Source organism: Silene latifolia, chromosome 10 (genome assembly GCF_048544455.1).
Source record: "Silene latifolia isolate original U9 population chromosome 10, ASM4854445v1, whole genome shotgun sequence".
In the NCBI taxonomy this organism is placed as follows: domain Eukaryota; kingdom Viridiplantae; phylum Streptophyta; class Magnoliopsida; order Caryophyllales; family Caryophyllaceae; genus Silene; species Silene latifolia.
The window spans coordinates 79,426,636-79,444,519 of record NC_133535.1 but is presented as its reverse complement, the minus strand read 5'-3'; the positions used below and the strand labels follow the sequence as shown (position 1 = coordinate 79,444,519).

General features: G+C 37.3%; 1 long non-coding RNA gene and 1 other non-coding gene across 2 annotated transcripts; both read right to left on the bottom strand.

Moving 5' to 3' along the window:
- Nucleotides 1–13,667: 13,667 nt before the first annotated feature.
- LOC141609045 (uncharacterized) lies at nucleotides 13,668–15,497 on the bottom strand. Its single transcript, XR_012527161.1, has 2 exons — nucleotides 14,494–15,497; nucleotides 13,668–14,052 (listed from the first exon to the last, which is right to left on the bottom strand). It is a non-coding gene; the product is annotated as an uncharacterized LOC141609045 (long non-coding RNA).
- A 60-nt stretch (nucleotides 15,498–15,557) lies between these two features.
- Nucleotides 15,558–15,630, bottom strand: TRNAR-CCG (transfer RNA arginine (anticodon CCG)). The gene has a single exon. It is a non-coding gene; the product is annotated as a tRNA-Arg (tRNA).
- Between the last annotated feature and the right edge of the window lie 2,254 nt (nucleotides 15,631–17,884).

Sequence of the window (17,884 nt, the reverse complement as noted above, 5' to 3'; positions counted from 1 at the left end):
GAGAGAGAGAGAGTGGCCATGGGTGTTGGCGGCACAGCAGGGATGAGCTAGGGGCTTTTGTCGACAACCGTGGGTGGCCTTGGTGGCGGTAGTGGCGGCAGAAAAAGGTAAGAGCAACCCATCTTCTCTGTTTTCGCATTGATGTCGGGTTTTTGGGTGTTGTTTCGTGTCTTAGGGAGGGATCTTTGGTAGTTGTTGGCGGGGTAAGGGAGTAGTGTGGTAAGGGTCGAGTGTGGTGGTGGTTGTTAAGGTGGTTTTAGGCGGTGGTGGTGGCTGTGAAAGGCGGCAGCGACAGGGGTAGCAACGGGGTTTAAGCAGGGGTTTTCAGACGGGTTTAGAATGGCTAGGTTTGGGGTGGCGTCACCGTGGACTAGGGGGAGGTCGAGACGGCGGTGCCACCGTGTGTGCAGGTTCGTGGGCGACGGCGAGTAGGGAAATTTGTGTGGTGGTTTGGCAGGGGTAAGGTAATGGTTGCGGTGGTGGTAAGGAGAGAACAGGGAGTGGTTGGTGAGACTCGGCGGTGAACCAGGCCAAATGACGGCCCTGGTTCGACTCGCCGGCGGCAGTCGACCAGCTTGGGGTCGGTGGTTGGTGGTGGGGTCGAAGTGGGGAGCATGGCTGGTGGTTGTCACGGTGGTAAGGTGGCGCGTGGGAGTCGGGAAACGGGTTGGAAGTCGTAGGTTGGAGCGTGTTGTTTAGTAGATTTTGATTCGTTTTCCTTATTATTTAAGTTATCGTATTTAGTTAATTAATTTAACTCCCGAGTTATTTAAAATGTTTAGAGACGGTTTTGAGTTGGGATTGTTAGAGTTGTTCAAATGCTTGATTCGTTTCATCGTATAATTCGTTTAATCCTCTAATTATCGTTTTGGTTTAAGTTCCGAGTTATTTAAAATAAAATAATAATTAATATTAATTAATTAATTAAAGACGGGTTTCGAGTCGGGTTTGTTAAAAGAGAAAAGTTACTATATCGGGACAGTTTCCATTTTAAGAAATTCTATTTTTAGTAACTTCTATTTTGGGAACGGGAACAGTTAAGTGATTGTTTATCATTTAATTATCTTTCAGAGGGCGAGTTGTTGTGGAATATTACTGGACACCCGACTATTTGACTGCAGTACTGAGGTAGGGAAATACACTTGACTTATTATCGTTGTTGTTGAATTGTGTTGATTTGATTCATGGTTGTTGATTTACGTTATGATTCATATACGGGAAAGTGATTGTCTGAATTGATCGTATTGAGTATGATATCACAACATCGGGTAACCGGCATGATTTTATGATTTCTCAGTTCAATGATATATATATATATTGTGTTGCATTAATTTCTTTTGAGCATTCATATGCATTGGAGATGGAGGATGTTGTGGTGATGTGGTGTGGTGATGATGATGTTGTGATAAGGCCCAGGCGGGTTCTGCAGGACTTGCCCTGGTGTCCTCAGCTGCGAGCTGGCAGATCGGCTACGGTCGATATATATAGTCTACCGGGGATCGGTATGGCTGGGCGTTCCGGGTTATGAGTTATGAGACTGGTTATGAGATATGAGTTGAGATGGAGATGGAGGTGACGGAGGAGCATGCATATCATATTTCTTTGTTGTTTCATTGTTTTCCCTACTCAACCTCGTGGTTGACCCTGTGTATTCGTGAACACCTGTGATGACCCAATTATTGGCGAGCAGACTTGACATGTTTAAGAGATAGAACGGGAGCTTGGTGGGCGTGAGACACTGGATCAGAAGACTTAGTAGCTAGATCATCATCTAGAGGACTTTCACTTTTATTTATGTTAGTTCTTTGTAATTTGACGTAAAAGAGGTTTTGTAATAATTAAGTTAAAGTAATTATATAATTTTGCCTTGGAGTTTAATTTGTTATTCACTACCTCGGGAAACCGAGATGGTAACAGTCCGGTTTATTAGGGAATGTCTTGCTAAAGGCTCCTTCATAAACCGGGGTGTTACAAAGTGGTATCAGAGCGAACGATCCTCAGGCCTAAACCAATGAATCCAATGAACATAGGAAGAGTCTAAATAAAATGAACCCCGGGATAGAACTGTTAGGAGCACACTAAGGTAAGGTATGAGTTAGGGGCCCCCTCACACCGAACCAGCGGCCCTCTCAGTTAGACCTGGAATCCCTGAGTGTATATGAGGGAAAGGGTAGAAAAGTTGCTTGAGGTTGAACATGAAATTCATATATCGTTGCCTAAGTGTTAACTGATTGATACATTGATTATTGCATAAAAGAGTTGATGTATACCTTGAGACCCCTATATTCTAACCATTCTGCAGGACAACGCTACGGTAAGTATTTTGTATGAATGATGGCGTGATCATATGATGTTAGGGAGATGAGAAATAAATTTTCGTGTTCAGATTGATAATCAATGAATTGTTGGATTGTGGTAGTCGTGAGCGTGAAAATAATTGCGAGTCGATGATATTTACCTAGGTGGATGTTGAATGATGTGCTGATAGTACTATTATGTCTAGTAATAGGCGGTTATGTGATCCCAAAGCCATGCTAGTATAGTCTTGTGATAGTAATAAGAAACACTATTGAATTGCATGTTTTTAGTCATAGCAATCGTAATTTAGATGTAAGGAGTAGATCGAGATGCGAAAGGATTCTATGGGGTAGATTTTACGAAATACACAGTGTGAGATTTAAGTTAGGATGAGTTAGTATCGATAGTATGGTTGTAAGAGTTTGGAACATAGAAAATGAACGACTTAGTGCTGAAACCCGTTTTCTTTGATTTTACTCTTTAATTGACCTTACTGTCATTCCTTTTGGTTTATTGCCTACGGATGAAAATTTATGAGAGATAGCCTCGTGAGTTAGTGTTCATTTGGCGTTGGTTTCATGCTTATAGGATATACATATTAGGAGTAATAAATATTTTAGTGAGCTGTGGTTAGGAAGTTCCTGTGCAGTGATGTTTGACCAACGATTTTGTAAAAAAATCCTCATTTAAATTGTATTAATAATTTTTGCACAATTCCAACTCCATCGATCAAAAGAGTCGCATATGTATCCAAATTGATAAGCCACGAAAATTCTTGATGTCTATATATTAAACGGTAGGTTTTGCAAACTGACCCAAGTTTTGGACCAATTGCTGTCACATGTTTGTTTGGACCAACTGAGTTGTAAAATTCTTTAAAAATGAAATTCTTGTGCTTTAGACCTAATTCTTTTTCCCCTGTGTTTTTAACTTTCCGTGTGTTATAAAAATAATATGAATCAAGTTTAATCGAACGGTTATTTGTCGTGGTCTTTGGAAATTACAACGTGAATCATGACTTGTAAAATGTGCGTTCTATGTAAAGTTTTCATACAGTTGTTTGATTAATTCATGAGCCTTAGTAATGTGAATTTATAATGTTTTTATATGAAGATAGTAGCACGCATGTTCAGTATTTATGTATCTTAACAAGTGACAAAATTAAAACTTAGTTGATAACATTGTTGGCATGATAGTATGAGTAAAATTGAATAGCTTAATTTGATTCTTAATCGAGGGTGAAATATTTTATACGAGTCCAGTTGTTTGCATATTTTGTGGCATGTTGTAATATCTCTGGTGTGTTCATCATATTTGTATAGTGGTCGGGTATACATAAATATAAAACTATATTATCATATCTTGGTAAAATTGGTGGCGTTAAATGTTCTAATATACTCGCATGAATATTTACAATAATTATGTTTAAATGTTTACACATGAATGGTAGTAATGATTATGTCTAAATGTTCACAAATGTAGGATGTCACCTGAGTTCCAATGTCTTTTATGTGAGTCTGTGTGCCTATAGTTATACTTATAACTTTCATTTCATTAAATTATTTCAGTTGGACCTAAACCTATAACATGATAATAAACAGTGTTGTTGTTTCTTATTGGATATGTTCGATATTATATTGTCATTAAATGCTAAAGGGATTCTTGCAATTGTATGAGCATGATATAAAGGAAACTGTTTGATATAACACGACATTTGACATATCTATATTCTCGAGTCGTTACTATCAATTATATTCTAATAAAGATTGTTGTGATAACTATGCTGGCAATTATAATGGGATAACCCTTTGATGATTCACATGATATGCATTGGTTCCAATGGTAGTCGTTCATTAGTAAAGATAGGACTGAAATGAATAAGATGAACCTGTAAATTACAATATATGAGTCGACACCTAAGCTCGTTTTGTTTGAGGGAATTGAATTAAATTTATCTGATTTTGAGTTTCGTAGTAAGCTGTAAATGGATTCTATGGACGGCTCTGTTATAAGATTTATGTTAGGAAAGTTATTCATCGTCCGGTATGAAAGTAAAAGTTTTGAAAATGAAGTAAAATTTTGTCGTGTGAGTATAAATTCGGAATGAGATTTCCAGCCAGTGTCTGGTTGTATGGTTTCATGATATTTGCTAGTCTGGGGGAATGAAACTAGAACGGAGTCACAAGTAGTGGGTTAATTTAGTCATGTTGTTCGTTCATGTAGCGAATTGGTGGATTGTGGTTAGTTACGAATGTCAAAACGGGAAATGTAATGTGGTGATTTAAGTGAATTATGTGTTAACACGGTATGTTGATATTAGCATGATATGTAAGGGGTATTTGTAAAATTGGTGTAGTTAAATACATTTAATCTTTTATGTCATGGTGTTGGGTGCAGTTTATATATATTTAATAGCAAGAACGAAATTTTATGTATGATAGTCTTGTATGTTAACTTTCCAATATCGCTGTTTACTCGCTTGTTTGACTCGACCAATAAGTTGTAAAATTTGTCAATCAATGTGCATTCGTCATTCGTGAATAAATCCCAAACCCTTTGTTATGAGTATCAAAAATATTTCTAGGATGATAAGTACTGCGAAACTGGTTGTCTTCATTTTTTGGTGATTCTGTGTCTTGACCTAAATCTGTACAATTATGAAAAGGGAAGTCAGACTGGACCTATTAGGTTATAAATTTTCATAAATCGATTTATTAAGTTTCGACCCTAATTCTTTTCTTATGTTGATTGATCCCCTATGTTTCTAAGGTGTGAGATTACAATGATTGGTGAAATGAATAATTACTAATGATTTTTACTGGTAACGGTAGCTTCCTCGAGAGAGCTTGTATATTGATTGTCTTTGGTAAGGATTAGTTAACTTGAGCGTGAGTTGTGAATCTTTTATCCTCTTTCAGTTGTTAGCAGTAGTTTGAGAACTTTTGTTATAATAATGAAGGTTACGAGGACGTAACCATGTTTTTAGTTGGGTAGGATTGTAAAATCTTAATGTTTAATTTGCACTCGTTTGTAGATTGTAGTTTTGATCAAGTTGATGTTTCGTTGTGGGGTACCTATGCAAATGAGTTCTATATGTTTTGTTCCTACTTCTTTAGTTGGTTGATGTGTAAAAGGAGAGTGTAGTTAAACTACTGGTATTGAGTTATTTGAGTTTGGAGATCGGAATTTAGATGGAAGATGACGGTGTTCTCAGATGAATATTTAGTTGTCATACATTTGTGTTCTCAGGTAGTTATTAGTTGTAGTTAGTTGGGTTAAGTAAAGATGAGTTAAACTTCGGGACGAAGTTTATTTTTAGGAGGGCAGAATGTAACATTCCGTGTCTGTTATGTTTAACTGATATGTCAGAAGTGTGTGTTAACGGTGTAGGAAATGCGTGACGTCCGTATGTACGATATACAATACCCCTTCTGAGGTTTGAGTACGGGAGCGAACTTCGGGACGAAGTTCATTTTAAGGGGGGAAGACTGTAATACCCCGTATTTTATATAATCAATTAAACGGATATTATTATATATTAATTATTATACATTTATATTACTAATTATGTCGGGTTAATAGTTGAGTCGATAATTACATTAAGCTATCGTAAGTTAATTGAGACGGGTTTATATGGAATTTGAAATGTGAGCTAACCCATTTAAGTGGGCCCAATAACATGTTCAGCCCAATTAACCCTAAACCCTAACCCTAATTATAACCTAAACACTACCCAAACCCTTCCCTCAACCCGCCTCCCTCACGCCTCCCTCCTTTCATCAGCTCCAACTTCAATCTTCACGCTTAGAGAGAGAGAGAGAGTGGCCGTGGGTGTTGGCGGCAAAGCAGGGATGAGCTAGGGGCTTTTGTCGACAACCGTGGGTGGCCCTGGTGGCGGTAGTGGCGGCAGAAAAAGGTAAGAGCAACCCATCTCCTCTGTTTTCGCATTGATGTCGGGTTTTTGGGTGTTGTTTCGTGTCTTAGGGAGGGATCTTTGGTAGTTGTTGGCGGGGGTAAGGGAGTAGTGTGGTAAGGGTCGAGTGTGGTGGTGGTTGTTGAGGTGGTTTTAGGCGGTGGTGGTGGTGTGAAAGGCGGCGGCAACGGGGGGGTAGCAACGGGGTTTGAGCAGGGGTTTTCAGACGGGTTTAGAATGGCTAGGTTTGGGGTGGCGCCACCATGGACTAGGGGGAGGTCGAGACGGCGGTGCCACTATGTCTGGGTTCGTGGGCTGACGGCGAGTAGGGATGTGGTGGTTTGGCAGGGGTAAGGTAATGGTTGCGGTGGTGGTAAGGAGAGAACAGGGAGTGGTTGGTGAGGCTCGGCGGTGAACCAGGCCAAATGACGGCCCTGGTTCGACTCGCCGGCGGCAGTCGACCAGCTTGGGGTCGGTGGTTGGTGGTGGGGTTGAAGTGGGGAGCATGGCTGGTGGTTGTCACGGTGGTAAGGTGGCGCGTGGGAGTCGGGAAACGGGTTGGAAGTCGTGGGTTGGAGCGTGTTGTTTAGTAGATTTTGATTCGTTTTCCTTATTATTTAAGTTATCGTATTTAGTTAATTAATTTAACTCCCGAGTTATTTAAAATGTTTAGAGACGGTTTTGAGTTGGGATTGTTAGAGTTGTTCAAATGCTTGATTCGTTTCATCGTATAATTCGTTTAATCCTCTAATTATCGTTTTGGTTTAAGTTCCGAGTTATTTAAAATAAAATAATAATTAATATTAATTAATTAATTAAAGACGGGTTTCGAGTCGGGTTTGTTAAAAGAGAAAAGTTACTATATCGGGACAGTTTCCATTTTAAGAAATTCTATTTTTAGTAACTTCTATTTTGGGAACGGTAACAGTTAAGTGATTGTTTATCATTTAATTATCTTTCAGAGGGCGAGTTGTTGTGGAATATTCTTTGGACACCCGACTATTTGACTGCAGTACTGAGGTAGGGAAATACACTTGACTTATTATCGTTGTTGTTGAATTGTGTTGATTTGATTCATGGTTGTTGATTTACGTTATGATTCATATACGGGAAGGTGATTATCTGAATTGATCGTATTGAGTATGATATCACAACATCGGGTAACCGGCATGATTTTATGATTTCTCAGTTCAATGATATATATATATATATATATATATATATATATATATATATATATATATATATATATATTGTGTTGCATTAATTTCTTTTGAGCATTCATATGCATTGGAGATGGATGATGTTGTGGTGATGTGGTGTGGTGATGATGATGTTGTGATAAGGCCCAGGTGGGTTCTGCAGGACTTGCCCTCGTGTCCTCAGCTGCGAGCTGGCAGATCGGCTACGGTCGATATATATAGTCTCTGGGGATCGGTATGGTCTGGGCGTTCGGGTTATGAGTTATGAGACTGGTTATGAGATATGAGTTGAGATGGAGATGGAGGTGACGGAGGAGCATGCATATCATATTTCTTTGTTGTTTCATTGTTTTCCCTACTCAACCTCGTGGTTGACCCTGTGTATTCGTGAACACCTGTGATGACCCAATTATTGGCGAGCAGACTTGACAGGTTTAAGAGATAGAACGGGAGCTTGGTGGGCGTGAGACACTGGATCAGAAGACTTAGTAGCTAGATCATCATCTAGAGGACTTTCACTTTTATTTATGTTAGTTCTTTGTAATTTGACGTAAAAGAGGTTTTGTAATAATTAAGTTAAAGTAATTATATAATTTTGCCTTGGAGTTTAATTTGTTATTCACTACCTCGGGAAACCGAGATGGTAACAGTCCGGTTTATTAGGGAATGTCTTGCTAAAGGCTCCTTCATAAACCGGGGTGTTACAGCCACGGTCTGATGATAGAAGTCTTCCGCTGTAGCTTAGTAGTTTTCATAAACATTTCAGTTAAATCAGTAGACAGTCAGTTTGAGAACATGTATTCGTACTTTTGGTTTTGGTTTTGAGATTGTAACCGTTCACTAAAGTATTTCGATTTAAACGTTGTTTCTTTATTGTTTATTTGATCATCATTGCCTCGGGTAACCGAGATGGTAACATCCTTATACCTGAGTGGTCCTGGTAAGACACTTGGAGTATGGGGGTGTTACAGTTACACTGAATAAAAGTAGAGTTATACATGTAATAACAAGAGTTATACACTCTGAAAGTAAAGTTATACATATAACAACAAGAGTTATACATTCTGAAAGTAGGGTGAGTCAGAGAATCAGAAGTTACACGGAATAAAAGTAGAGTTATACATATAATAACATGAGTTATACATTCTGAATACTAAAGTTATTCAAATAGAAGTAGAGTTATACAATAAATGACTACAGTTCATTGAACTACTACATAGATAAAGATTTACTACATAATTAAATTAGATGACAATTGTATAACTTCTATGTTCAGACAATGTAACTTTGGCACGATATCTAGCAACTTCAGTGAACTACTACAATTGATAAATATCGAGTCAAAATGTTGTTACCTAGGTTGTACTCCACGTTGAAACTTTTATCTCTGCATGAATCCTTAACGACAGTCACCTCAACTCCATCGACTTCAGCATAACCCCCGGTCTTACATGTATCGATTGAGCAAATGACCTCTAGTTGGAATTCCTTGAAAACCTCACGGGTATAAACAAACATTTGACGCGTATTTCTCTATCGCTAAATGTGTCCCCCTTGCTGGTGTTGAGTGTCGGTTTTCATGGTCAAGTCTCTTCTGCGTATGCCGTTGATGGTCCATAGCGCTTTCAAAACACATCCAAAACTCCACTAACGTACGACGACCGCTCAAACTTCTTAAAAAAACTATTAATGCTCTCTGATCTCTGGGTTGTCCTCATTACACCACCCATGTTCAAGTCCTTGCAATGCGCCATCACCCATTGGCTCCTTTTATCGTACGCTTCTGTGAACCACTCTTCGTTCACAAGACCATGCGCTTCCATTATTTCTGCCCATCTAGCGTCAAAGTCGTCTGCTTCTAGGTTGTCGTCCCATATAATGTTGTTCAATTTCTGAAGGAACTCCTTATAATCCTCCCTTGTCACACCGAACTTCGTTGGCACCTTGTTCATTATATGCCACATGCAAAATCGGTGGTGTGCAGTCTTGAAGGCAAGGGGTACGGCCTTAATAATCCCCGCATCCTGATCTGTGATAATGTACTCGAGCTCCTTTCCACCCATAGCATTCAAAAACCGGTTGAAAACCCACTGGAAGGATTCATGGTCTTCATGGGCAATCAACGCCCCACAGAATGTTACTGATCGCTTATGGTGATCTATACCAGTGAATGGCGTGAAAATCATATCATACTTGTTTGTCGAGTATGTTGGGTCGTATGACACTGCATCTCCAAAAACGGAGTAGTTCCTTCTAGCCATTCTATCAGCCCAGATTGCCCGCATAAGGCTATTATCCTTGTCAACTTCATAATCAAAATAAAAGCCCTGCCTATTTTCTGCCATATTCTTGAACCGTTCTATGAAGAATTGACCGTCCCGTTTATGGATGAAGCATTTCACATCTCTATGGAAGTTCTTAAAATCAGTTAACGATGCACCAATGTTCTCGAACCCGTTTACGAGTTCCTTACACATGTTGTACGTCCTAGTTGCTCCTATCCTCAACTGCAATGGAAACGATATCCTGATCAATGCTGACTAATAATCAAAAAGGACGTAACCTTAACTCTTACAACTTTTCGTATATCTTCATTAAACATATGCTTAACTCCATTCATGGATTGTGCAACTTCTTATTATTTATAACTCTTACATCTGAAAATATAAGCTTGACTGCGATTAAGTATAACTCTAACAAATTTCTATATAACTCTAAGGTTGTTATAAATAATTCTAGATTTTTAAAAAATAATTAGAAGTTTCACAATCAATTAATCGAGTTTTACATAAACTTTTCTGAAGAGTTATACAGAAGTGTCTAAGAGTTATATCTCTAAGATCTCGGTGTATAACTTTAGAGCACACTACGTATAACACTTCCACATTTATGTATAACATCAACGAGTCTTGTTTGCCATTCAATTACTGGAGTTTTGATTAATAGTAAACTAACCCTTGAGTTGTACATTATCAAGTACTTGTGAAAATCTTCTATGTTCCGCGACATCTTTTGAAACTGACAATCCTCACTAGATACAAGCTCGTGATTATGCCCCATGTGGAATTGGTCAATTACTAATACTCCATCCTTCATAAATAGCCTGATATGTGCTTTATACCCTACCCTCTTGACTGTATATTTCCTCTGTTTCGCAGTCGTTAATCCCTATTGCATTTCTTCTACCCTAATCCTGGTCTCATTTTTTTTAATTATTGCCTCGCCTTTTGGGACATATGTGAATCCCTCTCTGTTGCAAACCAATAACTTTGACTTGATTTCACCGCCGCGCCATTTTTTCGACGTATACTTCCGAACATCAAACCCGGAGGCCAGTGCATAAATTTTATAAAATGTCACTGCCTCGTCGATTTCAAAAAATTGTTGTCCTACACATGGTGTAAACTCTGCTTACAATACTCAGTTTCCGCTTCCTTACGACCATCTGAGTAGAACCATACATCCATGACATGATTAAGGAATATATAACTCACTGCACATAATGTATAACTCCAAGAATAGGATGTCTAACTCACTGCAGATAATGTATAACTCTAAACATATACTGTATAACTCTAGGTATAGACTGTATAATTCTAACCATATAATGTATAACTCCAAGAATATGATGTCTAACTCACTGCAGATAATGTATAACTCTAAGCATATACTGTATAACTCTAGGCATAGAATGTATAACTCTAAGCATATAATGTATAACTCTAAGCATAGAATGTATAACTCTAGGCATAGAATGTATAACTCTAGGCATATAATGTATAACTTTAAGCATAGAATGTATAACTCTAAGCATATAATGTATAATTCTAAGCATAGAATGTATAACTCTAAACATATACTGTAAAACTCTAGGCATACAATGTATAGCTCTAGGCATATATTGTATAACTCAACGCATAGAATGTATAACTCACTGCACATAATGTATAACTGTAAGCATATACTGTATAACTCTAAGTATATAATGTAGAAGGTCAACCGCAACACTGGAGTTTTAGAATTTTGGCTGAAATTCTACATCCTATAACTTCAATTAATGAATGTATAATTCAGTTATAACATGAATAACTATATCAAATTAGGTTGTTTAGTAATATTTTTTATGCAAAATTTAGGGTCAGAATTACAGGAGTTATATACTCTGTTACCTGAAGCTGTAGGAAATTGTGTAAGAGTTATACAAAATACCGCTAGAGTTATAACACGATCTATATAAAATTTTATGATTATTGAGATTCTATTGTTGAAGTTATACATATATGGTTTAGAGTTTTACTTAAACCCACTGAAGTTATAATTCGTTCTTCATCAATCTTTTAAATTTCCATCATTTTTGCCATGAACAACAAGCTACAACAATAAGCAAGACACAAATAAGAAAGATTGCTTTGATGAACACGATGAAAGAACAATGATACCAAATGAAAGAACAAATTTAATGAACACCATGAAAGAACAATGATACCAAATAAAAGATTGCTTTGATTAACACGAAGAACCGACTCAAATGATATTCATGAACAACAAGATACAACAATAACCAAGACACAAATAAAAAAGCAAATAAGTTACCAACATTCGGAACTCACCATCGACGGCAACTTCAATCTGCATATAATCGATTTCACGAACACTGACTGTCATTTTAATCGTCTTTTTGTGATGAACAATGACAAATTATTTATTTTCAACAAAGCGAATGAATTTTATGCGGAAAGATGATGTAGTTAAATAGTGGGAATGAAATTTGTTTTCTCTTTTTGATGATTTATAATGGATTTGCAGAATTATTCAGGTTTTTTGGATGATTTTTATGGGTTTTGCTTGTTGAGAGGTTTTGAATGGTGAAAAGAGGAGGGAAGCATGCAAAATGAATTAGGAGGCTTTGTTTATTGCTATTGTTCGCGGGATTTGTACTGCAACAAGTACACAAACAGTGTGTTTGTCTACCCTCTCTCATACAATCACCATTTCTTTTTTTTTTTTGCTCTAAAAAACGGCCCCCTCTCTCTTTATCTCATCTATTGAATTCACTCATCCAAGGGCCCTTATGAAGACTTAGGGCCTTATATGATATAAGGGACTTATGAGAACCCTTCTCTCTCTATCTCTCTCTCTCTCTCTCTCTCTCTCTCTCTCTCTCTCTCTCTCTCTCTCTCTCTCTCTCTCTATATATATATATATATATATATATATATATATATATATATATATATATATATATCAAAGCGCCCCTATTCCCTTACACTTATGATGATTAAGACTTAATAAATTTTGCTAGAATTCGAGATAACAAAACTTTAGAGGCTACTTAATGCTTAGAATCAAGTACGTATCAAGAGACCATAAGGGATTAAGATATTTCATTTTTTTAGAATTATGTGACACCCGGATTTGAACTTCGAAACACCTATTCGATAATATTCTATAACTTAGTTTTAAAATAATCAAGATCATTAACCCGTACGTAGACCTGACAAACAAATCGGGTCGTGTCGGGTTCATGTTCGTGTTACATGTAAACGGGTCACAAACTCTTCAACCCAAACCCGACCCGTTTAAATCTCGTGTCGTGTTCGTGTCGACCCACTTACATAAATGGGTCATCAAGCCTCAACCCTAACTCGCTAATATCGTGTCGGGTTCGGGTCGTGTTTTCGTGTCATGTCAATATTTGGAAAGTTTAAGTATATTTATGTGATGAAAGATAAAAAAAATTAGGATTAATTTATTAAACAGGTCATTCGTGTCGGGTTCGTGTTTAGAGAGCTCAACCCAAAACCGACCCAATTAAATATCGTGTCGTGTTCGTGTCGACCCACTTACATAAATGGGTCATTGAGCCTCAACCCAAACCTGTTAATTTCGTGTCGGGTTCGTGTCGTGTTTTCGTGTCGTGTCATTATTTGCCAGCTCTACCCATACGAAGTACGCGCTTTCAAACTAGTATGTAACCCATACGAAGTACGCGCTTTCAAACTAGTATGTAGTATTTTGAAAAAATTTGACTATAATAGGTAGTATTTTGTAATTGAGCCTCCTTTTGTTTTGTGAAATAGTGGTTAATCTCTGTCATTATCCGTCATGAACTGAAAAGTATGTCATGCTGTCGTTTAATTAGACAAGTCTGTAAATGATACGACTACTAATTACTCCCTTGGTTTTGGCACAAAGACCAAGGAAAGGGGAGGGGGCCAATTACTAAATGACAAGTGGAATAAATTGAGTATGAATGATCAAATTACTCATCAAATTTATTCTTAAAATAGAAAAGACAACAAATGACTGAGACACCCTAAAATGAAAAAGGACAACAAATAACCGGGACATATGGAGTACTTACTACGGAGTACTTGTGTTCATCACAATACCATCTCCAACTACATACATAATGACTATGAATTCACACAATTTTGACTTTCGTAGAAGATGCTCCTCCCTGAAAACGTAGTGTTAGTCAAGAGTCAGAAACTCAGAACATAATTCTGTACTGTGAATTGATGCTTTAATGCAGGGTTTGTCTTCGATCCTCACGGGTATTGCTGCAACAAATCGACTTCAATCTCCATTGAAAGATCAAAGCCTATAAAATCCGAAGGTAACCCAACCAGGAGCTTGCTACAAAGGGAAGAGATCAAAGACATTATATAATAGGATGCATCATATTTGCCCTCGTGGCTCCATTTACACACTTAAAAAAACAAAAACTATACATTTACTGCTAATCTTTGGTAAGACCGTCTTACGATAGGAGGGGATGAGTTTTCAAAATTTCATAGTTTTGAACATCGAACTCTTTTAAACAGTTTGTCCAACCTTGAATTCCCAACGCTACTACTTACTGTAAACGTTTCACTAAAACAGTCTTAGTCAACATTTCACTAAAACAATCCTACAGTTTTACAATAAACCAACAAATAATTGAATGAGACGAATATGCAAGGTTGTAAAGTTTTTAACTCTGAAACTTCATTACCAAACCTTGATTCATCGGCCCTTTTTTTTTACCTTAAGACTGTTTTACCTAAATTTCAATTCTAAAAACATTCAATAATGAACCTGTTCTACTTGAGGCAGTGTCAATTAAAGGATCCTCATCATCTTGGAAGGACCAGTTAGTAAAAGACCGAAATCCGAAAGGCCATAAAGAGAACAATTCAGCCCAACTTGGCCATGCCCAATTCACCACATCCTCAAAACGAAAATCATAAATGTCTTCATGATCAACATAATGATTTGCAGTTTGTAAATGATCAATGTTAGTCTCATTATGAGAACTGTGTGGGACTGGAATCCGGGAACGACAAACGGGGCAAGTGTTATGAATCTGAATCCATGGAATAATGCATTCAGAATGGTAAAAATGACAGCAAGGCATTCTCCTGATATTTTCATCAAACACAAAATCCTCTTTGCAAATTGGACAACTTGGGTCCCTTTCCAATATACCAGTTGTTACTCTGACTATTGGCATGGATTCTTCAAATGTAGATGTTATCTGGCCTTGTCGTGGGCTTGGTGTTGGTTCGAATCTTTGGGCCATTGAGTCCAGCAATTGGGCTGCTGATGAGGGTGGTTCATGGTCTCGTACTAGGAATCCTGGTCTCAAAAGATGAAATTCATGAAATACAATGCTGTAGCAAAGGGGGCATAGGAAGCGATGTGGGTCTAGAGAAGAGGCAATCCTGATGGTTCGATCACAGTTTCGGCACCAGAAGAAACGGTAAGTTCGTGTCCGCCGAACTCCATCGATAACAGCTCGGGGCCTGTGTATAAAGGACATAGGTTGTTGGTGAATGGAGATAAATTTGTTTTTTTGTGGAGGAGTTTGATGCAAAATGTGACTGATTGAGAAAATTGTTTACATGAAAATAATTAGATTGGAGAAATCAGAGATGTGAAGGAAGGAATAATAAGGTGGCGTATAGGAGTAACAGCAAGAAATGGTTAACATGGTTTTTGTATGGCTTGCATTTTACTCTAGTTGGTTTTTAAGCAAGGGATGAGTACTCCTGCAAATGTTCCATAGTCCATACAGTCGGAAATGCATCTGACTTATGTCCGTCTTAAACTAGAAAGAATTTGTGGGACTTTCAAATCTATCCGTTTCAAAAAAGAAAAGATGATCACAGTGGGATTCGAACCCACGACCTTTAGATTCGGAGTCTAACGCGATATCCACTCCGCTATGTGATCATACTGCTTGATTCTTCTCTTTTTTCCCCACAATTGCATTTCTAACAATATCCAAAACATGTTGGGTTAAAACATCCAACACAAGGTATTCAATTTGCTAAGTGTTACATGTACATAAATTAATGATGTATAAGTAACATTTAGGTAGTGTTAAATGATGGACAATGCATTTGCTAAACATTACGTGAAATTGCTTTAGCATTTGTGAAACGAATGAATTATTATTAATTCATTTGTTTAACGTAGAATGATTTTATGATTTTAAAATCTAACGTCATTTTACGTGGCTATATAAAGGATGGCAAATCCTTTGGAAAAATTATCTCACAAAATGTAATCAAACAAAGTGACTAAAAAAAGTCGGGGTTTGAGGGTGAAGTGGAGTACAATGGGTTTTTTTATACAATAATTTAAGAGGTTAATCTAGGGGTGATATTAGTGGCATTGACTAATATTACTGGAGGGCTAGAGGTTGTTATCTTATATTATTGTGGGTTTCGAATTGGTATTTATTCAGGACGGTTACGTTGTACTGGTACTATATTATTATAGTGGATTCTAGTCAATTTGGCTAGTGAGTTTTACTTCCGGTTTGGAAGGTTTTGCCCTGGGTTTGACCCTAAAATATTGTCTCATCTTAATATTGCTTACATTTCTTTACTTTTACGGTAAACTTGTCGATTGGTTGCTTCCGTTGCGCGTGGGAGATTAACGCTAATTTCCCAACAAAACACAGAGGACAAAAGAGAAGAAAGCGACATGTAACTCCATTAAATGCCAAATTCCAAACATCAGATCTCTTTTTGTCAACAAAATCAATTTTAAATAAATATGATAAATGAGGGAGATTAGATCAAACACACACACACATATATATATATATATATATATATATATATATATAGTGATAAGATCAAGTGAGTCCATGTCTTACATTTGAGTCCATAAGTTCCCTTTAGAGCCATTGGATGAGGAAGATGGAGGGTTGAGATTGGAAGCAAAAAAAGGAGGATTAATGCCTAATAAAACACTCTCCCTCTCTACTTTACTAATCCACACTAATCAAATATTAATCCACTATATAACCATTATTTTTCCACCAACTTCTCTCTCATCTCACACAATTTCAATCCTCTCCTCTCTCTAAATCCCAAATAAATCAAAATTCCCAAATAAATCACCCAAAATAAAACCCAGATAAATCCCCAAATAAAACCCCACCCACCCTCTCCTCATTCCTCTCTTCCTCACTCACCCACACCGACAACTACACCCCGCCTCACGCATCTACCTCCGACAGCCACCACCACCACCACCATTCACCCACCACGGCCACATCCCTTCGCCACCACAACCGACATCAAATTCGTTCACCCACCTCCTCACCGAACCCACACCCTCATCCCTCACCGAAACCACCCACCACCGAACACCTCACCTCCTCACAGAACCCACACCCTCATCCCTCACCGAAACTACTACCACCCACTCCTACTGCCACCCTCACCAACACCACCGAACACCTCACCACCGAAACCACCCACCACCGAACACCTCACCTCCTCACCATGCATGCCGCCACCCTCTCCTTCCGCCTGCCGCTTTCCTCTTCTACTTCTCCTTTTTATTTTTCGAAATTTCAGATCTTGTTTGAGCAATTATTTTTTTTTCGAAAACAAGATCTGAAATTTACATCTTGTTTTTTTATTTTATTTTTTTCGAAAACAAGATCTTGAACGACCCTTTTGGTTTTGTTTTTGGTTTTGGTGTTGTGGTTGGTCTTGAACGACCGTTTTTGCCTTTGTTTTTTTTTTTTTTTTTTTTTTTTTTTTTTCAAAGTTAATATTTTTGTTATTTATTTTGTTAGATGTTGGGTGTTGGTGTGTGTGCGTGAGTTTCAAATATCGTCTTGTTTTTTTTTAAAATCCCGTCTTGTTTAAATTCATTATGTTATCGTTTTTTTTAGATCTCGTTTTGAAGTATAGTATTATTTTTTTTCAGATTTTCTTTACAAATTTCGTTTTTTTAAATGTTACTTTTATTTTAATGTTAGATCTATAATATTTTGATTTTAATATTAAATCTACTAAATATGAAATATTTTCTTTATATTTTTTTCTTAGTTCTTATTTTTATTTTGTGAGATATTTTTATTTTAGTTTTAGATGTAGTAAATAGATCTAAGATTATTTGTTGATTTTAATCTTAGATATATTTAAAATATAGTCTTATTTTTAAGGTATTACACTTTTTT